Source organism: Cannabis sativa, chromosome 7 (genome assembly GCF_029168945.1).
Source record: "Cannabis sativa cultivar Pink pepper isolate KNU-18-1 chromosome 7, ASM2916894v1, whole genome shotgun sequence".
NCBI lineage: Eukaryota > Viridiplantae > Streptophyta > Magnoliopsida > Rosales > Cannabaceae > Cannabis > Cannabis sativa.
Genome location: NC_083607.1, coordinates 51,555,736 through 51,569,509, shown reverse-complemented (window position 1 = coordinate 51,569,509; position 13,774 = coordinate 51,555,736).

Genomic DNA, 13,774 nt, shown 5'->3' with positions numbered 1-13,774 from the left:
CGTTTTTCCCGAAGAACTTCCAGGGTTACCACCTCAGCGGGAGATTGACTTCGTGATTGACTTGGCACCAGGGGCGGATCCGGTTTCTAAAGCCCCGTATAGGATGGCTCCAGCTGAACTTAAGGAGTTAAAGATTCAGCTCCAAGGGTTGCTTGACATAGGGTTCATTCGGCCCAGTGTGTCACCTTGGGGAGCCCCGGTTTTGTTCGTGAAGAAGAAAGATGGATCTATGAGGATGTGCATCGACTACAGAGAGTTGAACAAGCTGACGGTGAAGAATAAATATCCATTACCTAGGATCGATGACTTGTTCGATCAGCTTCAGGGGAAGACGGTCTTTTCTAAGATTGATCTCCGTTCGGGTTATCATCAGTTGAGGATCCGAGAGGAGGACATTCCAAAGACGGCTTTCCGCACTAGGTATGGACACTACGAGTTCCTGGTTATGTCATTCGGACTAACCAACGCTCCTGCAGCATTCATGGACCTGATGAATAGAGTATTCAAGGATTTCCTCGATATCTGTGTGATCGTGTTTATCGACGACATCCTCGTGTACTCTCAATCAGAAGAGGAGCATGAGTTACATCTTCAGATGGTACTGCAACGACTTCGAGAACATAGACTCTACGCCAAGTTCAAGAAATGTGAGTTCTGGTTGTCTCAGGTGTCCTTCCTAGGACACATTGTGGGTAAGGACGGGATCAAGGTGGATCCCGGGAAGATCGAATCCGTCAGGGATTGGCCGAGACCGAAGACAGTGACAGAGATCAGAAGCTTCTTGGGATTAGCTGGGTACTACCATAGGTTCGTGGAGGGGTTCTCCAAAATTTCAATGCCCCTAACCGAGCTTACAAAGAAGAATCAGCGATTTATCTGGTCAGATAAATGCGAAGCTAGTTTTCAGGAGCTGAAACTGAGGTTGATTACTGCTCCGGTACTAGCTTTGCCTTCGGACAAGGAGAAGTTCGTGGTCTATTGTGACGCATCCAAACAGGGTTTGGGGTGCGTATTGATGCAAGCCGATCGGGTTATCGCATATGCCTCCCGTCAGTTAAAGGATTATGAACAGCGATACCCGACTCATGATTTAGAATTGGCCGCAGTGGTTTTTGCACTGAAGATTTGGCGGCATTACTTGTATGGTGAGAAGTGCGAGATCTATACCGACCATAAAAGTCTCAAGTATTTCTTTACTCAGAAAGATTTGAACATGAGACAAAGGCGTTGGTTGGAGTTAGTGAAGGACTATGATTGTGAGATCCTTTACCATCCCGGGAAAGCCAATGTAGTGGCCGATGCCCTGAGCAGAAAGGGTCCTGGGCAAGTAGCTAGCATGGTTCAGATCTCACCTCAGCTAGCAGAGGATATGGTCAGGTCCAGCATTGAGTTTGTGGTAGGTCAGCTACACAACTTAACGCTGCAATCTGATCTGTTAGAAAGAATAAAAGTTGCTCAGACGACAGATCCGGAGTTAGTGAAGATCCGAGATGAGGTATTGGCTGGTCAAGCCAAGGACTTTTCAGTGTCAGATAGTGGGATGCTGTTGTATAAAGCCAGGGTTTGTGTCCCAAACAGTGTGGACTTGAGGAACGAGATCTTTGAGGAGGCTCATTCTACTCCATATTCTCTACATCCCGGCACCACCAAGATGTACCAAGATTTGAAACCGTACTTCTGGTGGAGCGGTATGAAGAAGAATTTGGTAGAATTCGTTTCGAGATGCCTCACGTGTCAGCAGATCAAGGCTGAACATCAGAGACCAACAGGGTTGTTGCAGCCTCTAACCCTACCAGAATGGAAATGGGAGGATATTTCGATGGATTTTGTGGTCGGGTTACCTAGGACCACGGGTATGTACGACTCCATCTGGGTAGTGGTGGATCGATTTACGAAATCCGCTCATTTTCTGCCGGTCAGAACAACATTTACAGTGGATCAGTTGGCAGAATTATACGTCAGGGAAATAGTGAGACTTCACGGGGTACCGAAGTCTATAGTTTCGGACAGGGATCCGAAATTCACCTCTAAATTTTGGCAAAGTTTGCAACGAGCAATGGGTACGAAGCTAAAATTCAGTACAGCATTCCATCCTCAGACAGATGGTCAGTCCGAAAGGACAATTCAGATATTGGAGGACATGCTGAGAGCCTGTATTATGGACTTTGAGGGTTCATGGAACAAATATCTACCGTTGATAGAGTTCTCTTACAACAACAGTTACCAGAGTACGATAGGGATGGCACCCTACGAACTGTTGTACGGTAGAAAATGCAGATCCCCTATCCACTGGGATGAGACAGGGGAGAGGAAATATTTAGGTCCGTAATCGGTTCGGCGGACCAATGAGGCAATAGAAAAGATTAAAGCTAGAATGCTTGCCTCCCAGAAAGGCATGTAAGAGTTACGCAGATCCGAAACGTAGGGATGTTGAGTTCCGAGTAGGGGACCATGTGTTTTTGCGAGTATCTCCGATGAAGGGGATTAAACGTTTCGGGAAAAGAGGCAAGTTATGCCCTAGATTTACAGGACCTTTCGAGATTCTCGAGAAGATAGGTCAAGTGGCATATCGGTTAGCATTGCCTCCAGCTTTATCAAGAAGGCACAACGTATTTCATGTCTCAATGTTGAGAAAATACGTTTCAGACCTCTCTCATATACTCAGTTATGAGAGCCTTCAGCTTCAGTCAGATATGTCTTACGAGGAGCAGCCAGTGCAGATCCTGGATAGAAAGGATAAAGCCCTTCGGAATAAGACCATAGCGTTGGTCAAGGTTCTCTGGAGAAACAGTAAGGTGGAAGAAGCCACCTGGGAGCTTGAGTCAGATATGCGAGCTCAATATCCAGAGTTATTCAGGTTAGATTTCGGGGACGAAATCCTTTTAAGGGGGGGATAGTTGTAAAGCCCGCTTAGTTAATTTGGAAATTTGCAGTTATTTATGTTAATCAGGAAATTATTTATAGCTATTTAAATAATTTATCATGGATATTTATGGAATTCAGATATGCATAATTATGTCTCCAGCAGTTTTTATATTTCGCATTTCCGGTGTCCGGTATTTTGGAACTCGGCGTTTGGCTCAGTAGAAATCACAACTTAGTATGTTAGTATTTTGGGGACGGGTTTAGACATTGGGAATGTCGGGAATGGCCGGGAATTTAGAATGTCCCAAAAATACCCCTTTAGTATGATTTTCATGATTTTATGGTGGAGGGGCAAAATGGTCTTTTTGCCCCATTAGTATTTTTGTCTTATGTGATTTATGAAATGGAAAATAAATGTTAAGTGTTTATTTTATTTATTTGTTGGCTGAAAATAAAATGTGTTATATGGCTTATATTCCCTTTTCCTCACTATTTCAACACTTAGTCAATTTAAAGGAAAATTTCAAAAACTCACACACACAACTCTCTCTCTCTCTTTCGGCCAAACCTTGAGCAGCAAGGAGGGGATTGTTCTCCTTGGATTTTGGCTAGTTGTTCATCATCTCTTAGGGTTCATCTCAAGCTAGGTTGGTTCATGTCTCTCCTCCTTTAAATTCTTGAAAAACTATGTGAAAAATGATGATGCATGCATGAGTTTTTAGTATTTGTTTCTTTGTGATTTTGTTATTTTTCTAGGGTTCAAAGCATGATTATTTTGATGATGATTGAGTTGTTTGAATGCTTGTTAGTTAGGATAGTTCAAGCTCTTAGTTTTTATGTGTAAAAGTATGATTTTTGAAGGAAAATGTGTGAATATGTTGCTGTGAAGTTGCTGGGTGTTTCTGTATGTTTTCAGAGGTGATTATATGCTTAGTTAAGTAGAATTAACTAGGCTAGGGTGCATGATAGTGGATTTAACCAAGTTTGAGTTCTTGAACTCAAAGCTTGGTCTTTAATGGTGAATTTTGAATATGTGATTTCTGGGTAGGTTTGATGCTCTAGAATTGTTATTTGGGACCTATAGAGGAGGTCTGGAAAGTTTGGGATCAATTGGGTTCGAATTGGTCAAGATATGTGAATTTTTGGTTGTCGCTGCGAGGAACCGGAATTCCGGTTGAGCATCCGGAATTCCGGATGGGGGTTCGTATTTTCCCGAACCGATTCCGGTTGGGCAACCGGTCTTCCGGTTGGGGATTTTTCAGAACCCTAGTTTTCCTCGTTTTTGGGTTTTTAGGGGTATTGCCATGCTTTTTATCGATAGGGAAACTTTTAGTTTCGAGTTTTAGTCCCCGGGAAGTGATTTAGCGTGTCACTTATAGCGTTGTGATTTTTATGGTTTAGGAGCCAGTAATCCGCCGTTCGCTTCGGTTCCGGTCTGGTTGGCCAAGACACACCTGAAATCGGAATCCAAGTAAGATTAGTATAACAGTATGCATATGTAGTTTACATGTTTAGCGTGCATGTAGGAAGCCTGTTAGTTTACATTAGATATGTATTTAGGCTTCGAACCACCCAACCCTGTCACGTCGGTACGGTGCCGGAGTATGACCAAGCGGGAGTATGACCGGTTTGACCGATCAGCCGACACTTGGTTGGTGGTTCGGTGCTATTGACCTATCCCGTCGGTACGAGCTGGAGTATGACCAAGAATGAGTATGACCGGTTCGACCGATCAGGAGGATACTTGTCAATAGTACCGTCCCCTGAACGTTCAAAACTCAGTACCATGTTGGACATGGCAGTAGTGCTCAGTACCATGTTGGACATGGCAGTAGCGGGACTCAGTATCGTGTTGGACACGGCAGTCAGTTTTATGTATGATATTAGTATGCTTTTCTTACTGAGTCTGTCGACTCACAGTTTACGTTCATGTGTAGGTAAAGGCAAGGCAGTTGCTGATGGACCGTGAGCGAGCTTATGGGATTGTACATGTCGGGGCGGTTAGGCCTGGAGCGTACGATCCTCGGGACAGCAGGGCTGAGATTTTTGTAACGGTCGTTAGATGACCTTATTTTGATGTAAAGGTTGAATAGTAAAAACGTTTGTAAATATTTTTATAAATCGGGATCCCGAGACTTTTTGGTAAAATGGTTTATAAGTTTAATGAAAAAGCAAAATTTTAATTAATCACGTTTTTCCATAAACCTCGTTGATTAGCAACGAGCTGCACAGTACGTTTAAAAATCACGTAATACGCCTAAATTAGTTAGGGTGTTACACATTTCCTTACTGAGTTTAGTAGGTCACCCTTATCAAATTACCATGTGCAGACCAAGGTAACTGAAAGTTTAGAAAGCCGGTGGCGAGTGGAACTTTGGATGATTGTGTTTGTGAACTCGCTGAGGGCCATATAACTGCGGGCGGTCTAAGGCGCTCTATTTATTTATTTACGTTATTAAACTTATGTCGCAATTATTTTAGTTATTAATTATTATGTCTTTTGTACGAAAACTGGCCAGTTGTGAACATTTTCAAGTATTAAATAAAAATGCGACATTATAATTTTCCGCATTTAACGCTTGTAAATAAAATTAGTATTTTTATAAAAGTACGGGCGTTACAGTTAATAAAATAAAATAAAATATATTTTGAAAATTATTCAAATTTAAGTTATTCTGAAATAACATTCCAAACTCAAGATAATTTTTAACTTTAGTTAAATAACATGAAAATAACAATATTTAAGTATCATGATGAAAATCGACTTAGATATTGAAATTTTCAATTTAATTAAATGTATTAAATTCAAGAAATAAATAATTAAGTATAGAGGAAACTTAATTATTAATTCTAGTTTAATACTAGGAAAATATACTAAACTTAGATTGTACCAAAATTAATTATGAAACAATTAATTTCACAATCAATGATATTTTCCTTTTTAATATTAGAAATAATAATTAGTACTAGAAATAACTATCTAGAATATATATCATTAACTAAGTATTTTTCTAAAATTAACTTCAAAATATTAAAATGAAAAATAAATTTCATATATTTTAAAAGTTAATTATGTTGCTAATTCAATTTTAATTAGGTTAGACTAATATAATTAACCTAATACAATTATTTAAATAAGGCAAATGAGCCTTCACAATTGGGGTAGTTCATGTGAGGGGGAGTTGGGTTCAGTATGTCGTACCCACTTCTATTGGCCCCCAACTCTCACACAAGGCCCAAAAGAGAGGAATTTAACCTTTAAATAAACAATTGTTATTCATTGAATAAGCCCAAATCTAATTGGGCCTAAATAAATTTACTTATGTCAAAATTTATTTTAGCAACCTAGTCCATTTACTTAGTAAAAACTTAAATGGGCTTCCTATATGCATCTAAGCCTAATAGCAAACATATAGGCTCACACAGATCAAATGATTTGGATGGGCCCTATCATGTTACTAGGTTTACACAGATGAAAGAAGTACAAAATTTACCTATTACAAATTATTTATAAGATCTATTAACAATGGGACTATGATTAAAATCAGATCATTGGATCTGTGAACAAGTTAATCATAGCAATTTAGATCAAATAAATAATAGGTTTGTTTAAAAAAAAATTGAATAAACAATATAAATAAATAAACAAATTTTGTCCTTGTAACAGATGTGAAATAAGATATTAATATAATTAAATTATTATTCCTAAACTAACTAACTAGATTTTTGAAAAATTTAGGGTTGTTAAAACAAACCTTAAATCTCAAAAAATAAAGGAAACTAATTTTAAAATATCTAGGTTTATTTTAATCAAATTAAATTAAATATCTAATAAGATCAAGGATTTGAAAGAAAAGAATCTTCAATATCACTTTCAGATCTTATAATTTAATAAAATAAACCAATTTTAAAATCGATTTGGTTAGATAATTAGTATTTTAGGAATAAAATAATAAATGAATAATAATTACGATAATTATATGTCAAAATATCTCAAATTAACCAATATTCAAATTTCTACAAAATATTTAGGTTATTTAAATATTTAAGATATGATTTATAAATTTCCAATAAGGAAAAAAATGACATATATAGAAAAAAATATTATTTTTAAACTTATAATTTATAAATAATTAAATATTCAACAAAATAACAGATTTTGAATTTGAAAATATTATGGTAAGTATATCTATAAAAATATATATGTTAATTTCAAATTTATTAATTATTTAATTTGTCATATAAGATAATTTTAATATAATATTTTAAATAAAAAAACAAAGTTATCTTTTAATTTAAAATATGTTAAATATCAAAATATCTAATCTTATAATTAAATAATAAATAAATATTAAAGAAGTTAACAAATTTTTAAATCTGACCATAATAGTAAATATTTAAAATTGGAAATATTCCAAAATCGAAATATTTAAAATTGGAAAGAATTCCAAATTGAAAATATTTTAAAATTGGAAACATTTCAATTTAGAAATATTTAAAATTAGAAAAATAAATTTTGGGAAACAATCCCATGAAAAATTGGATTTTTTTTGGGGAAAAAACCCAAAAATCGCAATTTTGAAGGTGGCTGCCCAAGAGGGGCTGCACGTGCAGCCCCAGGAGGCTGCAAATGAGCCTTCCGCGCGCGGCTCGAAGGAGTGCAGCCCCATCTGTCGAGAAACCTCGGCAGGCTCCTTGGGCGAGACGCACGGGCGGATGCGGCGTCCCATGCGCGCGCGGATCCTCCTTGACCGAAGGGTCTGCGCTTGCGATTGAGCATCCATTGACACCCGAAATTCGATTTTTCCAAAAATCATAACTTTCTCAATTTTTTATCGGAATCTAGTTCCGTAAAAAACGAAAATTGCTTAATTTTTCACAAGGAATCCAAATAAAATATTTTTAAAAATAGAAAAAATATTTTTCATGGAAAAAAGGTACTGTACAACATATACATTCATCAACTAACACATAAACCACATGAAACCATCCAAATCAACACAAAAACATATAAATCATCGTTTTAATTCATATTACATGAAAGTAAATCATTACCATGGCTCTGGTGCCAGTTGTTGGAAATATTTTACCAGGATCTAGATTTACTACCAAGTATGTTTGATTAACATCCTAATATGAATTCTAAAACAATGAAAATAAACACATATAAAGTTTAGAAAACTTTACAGTGGGTGCAGCGGAATATTATGACTCCTTCCATTCAGATTTCTAGCCCTTGATTCTTTTTTGTAGCAGAGCATAATCAAGATCTGAATCTGGATCTTCTTCTCTCCTTCTTGTTGGTTGATTTTCCATAGTCTTACATACTATGATTGAGGTACCACTTGATGTGTGTGGGCACTACTCATTCACTCAAAGGAATTCAAAATTTAGAGAGAAGAAAAGAGAGAGAGGGGCGTGTGGCTTTTCTGAAAGAAACTAATGTTCAAACTTGTGTGTTTCCTGAAGCCAACACTTTCTATTTATAGAATGCCCTCTAGGTTTAGGTTAGAATTGTATGGCATTAAAATAATGAAAACTATAAATGGTAATTTCTTGTGCATGGTGGGCGGCCACATAATGGAATTGGGCCTCACTTTGCAACTTTCCCATTTTGTTATTTTTCATTCCCATTTTCTCAAAAATGCCAATTTTCTAATTTAACCTTTTAAATGCCAATTCGAATAATTTAATAACTTAAAAATAATTATTAAATAATAATGCCATTTAATATATTTATTAATTTAGACATATAAAGTCTCTTAATAATAAATAAACCTAGCATCTCTTTTCTTTACAATTTCACCCTTGCTTAGTGAAAATTCATAAAGTAGACATAGTCTAACTTTAGAATTTTAATTGATTAATTAAAATCAATTAACTGAGTCTTACAAGCAGTATGGTCTCAACTAGTATGGGGACCATGGGTCTATATAACCGAGCTTCCAATAAGTCGAACCGAATTTACCAAGTAAATTCCCTAACTTATTAATTCCTTGTTGAATTCACACTTAGAACTTGGAATTGCACTCTCTGTCATATAGAACGCTCTATATGTTCCCTGATATATACACGTCATTAGTTATCCATTGTTATAACCCTAATGTGATCAATGATCCTCTATATAGATGATTTACACTATAAAGGGATTAAATTACCGTAACACCCTACAATGTATTTTATCCTTAAAACACTTAACCATGTATAAACGATATTTTAGCTAAGTGAAATGAGATCTCCACCATTTATTTTTCGTTTGGTTAAGCTCGAAGGAAATCATCCTTTACTTTCTATTCGTGAGATAGAAGCTATAGATTCCATATTTATGTTAGCGCTCCCACTCAATTGCACTACCGTGTTCCCAAAATGTACATATCACCCTGACCCAAAAGTAGGCTTGACTAACAAATCAAAGAACACGAATAACACTCTTGAGATTGAACCTAATCATATCAGGAATAAGATCATTTGATCTAGGATCAACAGGTGATATTGAATTGAATAGATATTACGGTAAATTTTAATATATCTAATCAAAGTTCAATATCGGCCCCTTCCGATGTATACTCCATACATCCGATACTGGTAAACTTTGCCAATGTCTTGGATAGGACATAACACTTTTCCAAGGTGTAAGAATACCTATCGCTGATTATACCATGTCAGTCTAAATCCAGTGTTCTGACATATATGAGAATAAACTTTTGAACATATAATTAAGATTATATTCCACTGTGCTGACAACACTATAATCTTTAACAAATTCATATGTTCTGGACTTAAAAAAAATTCGTACATTATATACATATAATCATGAAATAAATCATGTGAACCATGCAACATAAAATGTTATTTCTGATCTTTATTAATAAGTAAATCTGATTATATTGAAATGAGTTTTATTTAGGGCATAAAACCTAACAGATATAACATTGCTCTAACCAAGGTCATGAAGGATAATACCTCCGGCCAGAGTTCCAATAAGGGAAAATGCATTGCCCAATAGGAATATGCCCACGGCGAGGATGAAGACATGGATCCCCAACTTGGGGAAACAAACACAAATGTTGGCTAATTGAAGAATTGGAAGAAGTGGAAAATGACCCAAATATCCTGTCCAGGAAACTCCAAATTGGTAAGGGTTTGTTGCGAGAAATAAAATTAGCTTTAATAAAATTTCTGAGAGCAAACCTAGACATTTTTTCCTGGTCCCATGAGGATAGGGTCGGTATTTACCCCATTGTGATATCTCACGCCCTAAACATCGACCCAAACTTTTATCCCGTCTAGCAGAAGAGAAGACAACTAGATAAAGAGCAGGCCAAGCACTAACGGAAGAGGTAGAAAGACTACGTGCAAAAAGTTCATCATTGAAGCTTTTTACCCGGCTTGGGTAGTAAACCCTGTACTAGTGCCAAAGCTAAACAAAAAATGGCGAGTGTGTATTGATTTCACCGACCTCAACAAGGCATGTCCCAAGGACTATTTTCTACTTCAAAGAATTGATCAGCTCGAGGATGCAACAACCAGACATGAAATCCTGAGCTTTATGGACACCTATTTAGGGTATAATCAAATCATAATGCATCCACTAGACCAAGAACATTTAAGTTTTCGAAAAGATATGGGTCTATATTGTTATAAAGTAATGTCGTTCGGTTTGAAAAAGCTAGAGCTACCTGACAGAGACTAGTGAACAAAATGTTTAAAGACCAGATCGGACGAATATGAAAGTATATGTGGATGACATGCTCGTCAAATCCAGGAAGGCTGGGGGCATACAGAGGATCTGGATGAATGCTTCAAAATCCTCTAAAAAAAACAACATGAAACTCAATCCCTTAAAATGTTCCTTCGGGGTCAGCTTGGGTTTGTTTCTTGGGTTTATTGTCAATGCTCAAGGAATAGAAGCTAATCCAGAGAAAATAAAAGCGTTCCTATATATGAAATTGCAAACAAACACAAACGAAGTCCAGAGCTTAACTGGTCGGATAGCCGCACTCAGCAGATTTGTTTCAAAATCAACGGACAAGTATGTTCCTTTCTTCAACATCATCATAGGTAATAAAAAGTTTAAATGGACGAAGGAATGTGAAAACACTTTCCAAGAATTAAAAATCCAACTTGCAAAACCTCCTGTACTCTTAAAACCCTTGGACGGAGAAGAATTAGAGATATACTTGGCTGTAATTTAATATGCTATAAGCACTGTGCTAATAAGAGAAGAAAACAACATCCAACATCTAGTCTACTATATCAGCAAATGACTCATTGAAGCTGAAGGTTGATATCCTTTGATAGAAAAACTCACTTACTACCTAATCTTAGCAACAAGGAAGTTAAAGCCCTATTTATAAGATCGCTCACCCTGTTCGGGTATACATCGACCAACCATTGCGCCAAGTATTACAAAAGTCTAATGCCTAAGGGAAATTACTTAAATGGGCAATAAAGTTGGGTCCGTACAAAATATTCTTTCAACCCCATATAGCAGTAAAATGTCCTTTGTAGATTTCATAGTTGAGTGCACAGGTAAAGAAGAAAGAAACACAAGGGACGACCTAGAGCCAGTATAAGAATCCCTACCAAAAAAGAATAAAGAAAGACCTACTTGGAAATTACATGTGGACAGATCAGCCACAAACCAACTTTCTGGTACAGGAATTGCCCTCGTCACACCCGGAGACAACACCCGCAGGGAGTCATCAAATTTGGGTTTAAGGCCTTCAACAATGAAGCAGAGTATGAAGCACTCATAGCTGGACTAATACTTGCTAATGAGGTACATGCCGAGTACATTGAGGTTTATAGTGATTCAGAGTTGGTAGTAAATCATATCTCGGAGAGTACGCGAATCAGGGAGACAAAATGATGGCCTATATAAGCAAGATACAAGACCTGCTCGCATAATTTAAGGGTTACACTCTCAGGTAGATTCCAAGAGAAGAAAATGCAACTGCTGACGCTCGAGCACAGCTCGCAAAAAAATAGTAACAGATAAGGCCGGCCTAGTCTCAATCAAATTCTTAGAAGAACCTAGCATCAATTGTGCGAAAGAAGTCAAAAGGATAGACACAGCACCAAACTGGGTGACACCCATACCAGTTTATCCCAACACTGGAGAACTTCCAAATGAGATGAATGAAGCTCGAAAGATGATGAGAAAAGTTGCTCGGTATATCATAGTTGAAGGTGTGATATATGGAAGAGGTCATGCCATTACTTAGATGTGTAACAAAAGAAGAGGCTACAAGGCTCCTATCGGAGGTACATGATGGATTCTATGGTAACCACGCAGCACGAGAAAGTCTATCAAAGAAAATACTAAGGCAAGGATACATCTGGCCGATGATGATGGAAGATTCAAAGGCCTACATGAAGATATGTGATGAATCCCAGAGATTTTCAAAGATCCCCCGTGCATCACTTAATGAGCTAATATAGATGCAAAGTCCTTTGCCTTTTTCCATATGGGGAATATATCTGATCGAACAATTGCCCAAGTGCAAGGGCGGAGTAGAATATGCATGTAGTGGCCGCAGTTGATTATTTCACAAAATGGACAGAGGTCGAGACTTTAGCGACAATCACATCTCAAAAAGTGTTGGAGTTCGTGGTAAAAAACATAATATGTCAGTTTAGACTCCCACACAAGATTGTTTTAGACAATGGAAAACAGTTTGATAGCGAAATGTTTACAGATTTCTGTGCAACACATGGAGTCATAAAAAGTTTCTCCGCAGTGGCACACCCTCAAACAAATGGTCATGTCTAGGTAGTCAACAAGACACTCAAAGACACCATGAAAAAAAGGCTTGAAGAAGCCAAAGGGAATTGTCGGAGGAACTACCAGAAGTATTGTGGTCATACCAAACAATGCAGAAAATAGAAACTAGGAAAACCATATGCTTTGGCTTATGGTTATGAAGCAATGCTGCCCATGGAGTTAGAACCTCCGTCCCACAGGAGATTAACCTACAATTAAGAAACCAATCACGCCCTCCTGGCAGAATCACTTGACGAGATTAAAGAGTAGAGAACCTCAACAAACCTAAAGCGCCTAGCTCATCTGTAAAAGGTAGCTCGGTACTTAAATAAGTAACTGAGGGCTAGAAAATTCTTTATGGCAGATATGGTCCTTAGAAGAGTATTCCTGAACATAAATGACAGCATGGCCGACTTGCTTGGACCTAACTGGGAAGGATAATACAAAATGGTTAAAGTCACAGACTCTAGAGCATACAGGACGGTATGACGAAAACATAAAGCTCATTCTAGTACCAAGGTATTTGAACGAGGAAAATGTAAGAAATGCTACCAATAAGTGTACAAGGTCTGATGACCCTGTTAAAGTACACAATGCTAGAACATTTCCTCTTAAGTAGATGGCCTTCTGAGCGAATCTCGCTCAAAGGTTTGGATAACATGACTGGCACTTAGGTCGAATGACAATATCTAAAGTACAGTCTAGAAAATGCAATTGTTTTATATTTTAATTAGCTAAAGATTAGTTAGATCATGCATTAGATTTCATAATTCAATAAATGTAAGTTACTAAGGTAATAAAATATTTCATGCCAATAAATGAATATAGATATTAATTATCATTCTAATTGTGTCAATTATTTTTTATAGCAAGTTATGAATTTACCCTTAAAATGTGTACAAAGGGTTTGCTTGAACCCAAAAGCCAAACAGACAAAAAATGAACTTGTGAAATACAAGTTACCAAGAGTCATTAGTCTGCTCAATCACTTGGGGGCAACCGTACCCGTACAAAGTATATGTAAATAAAAAGCTCGAAAAAACATAATAGTTTGCATGTGTAATTACTAAAACAAGGGAAAATATTTATTTTCAAAGATGACAAAGCACGATTTAAACCCGGGATTAAAGTCTGCCCGGTCAC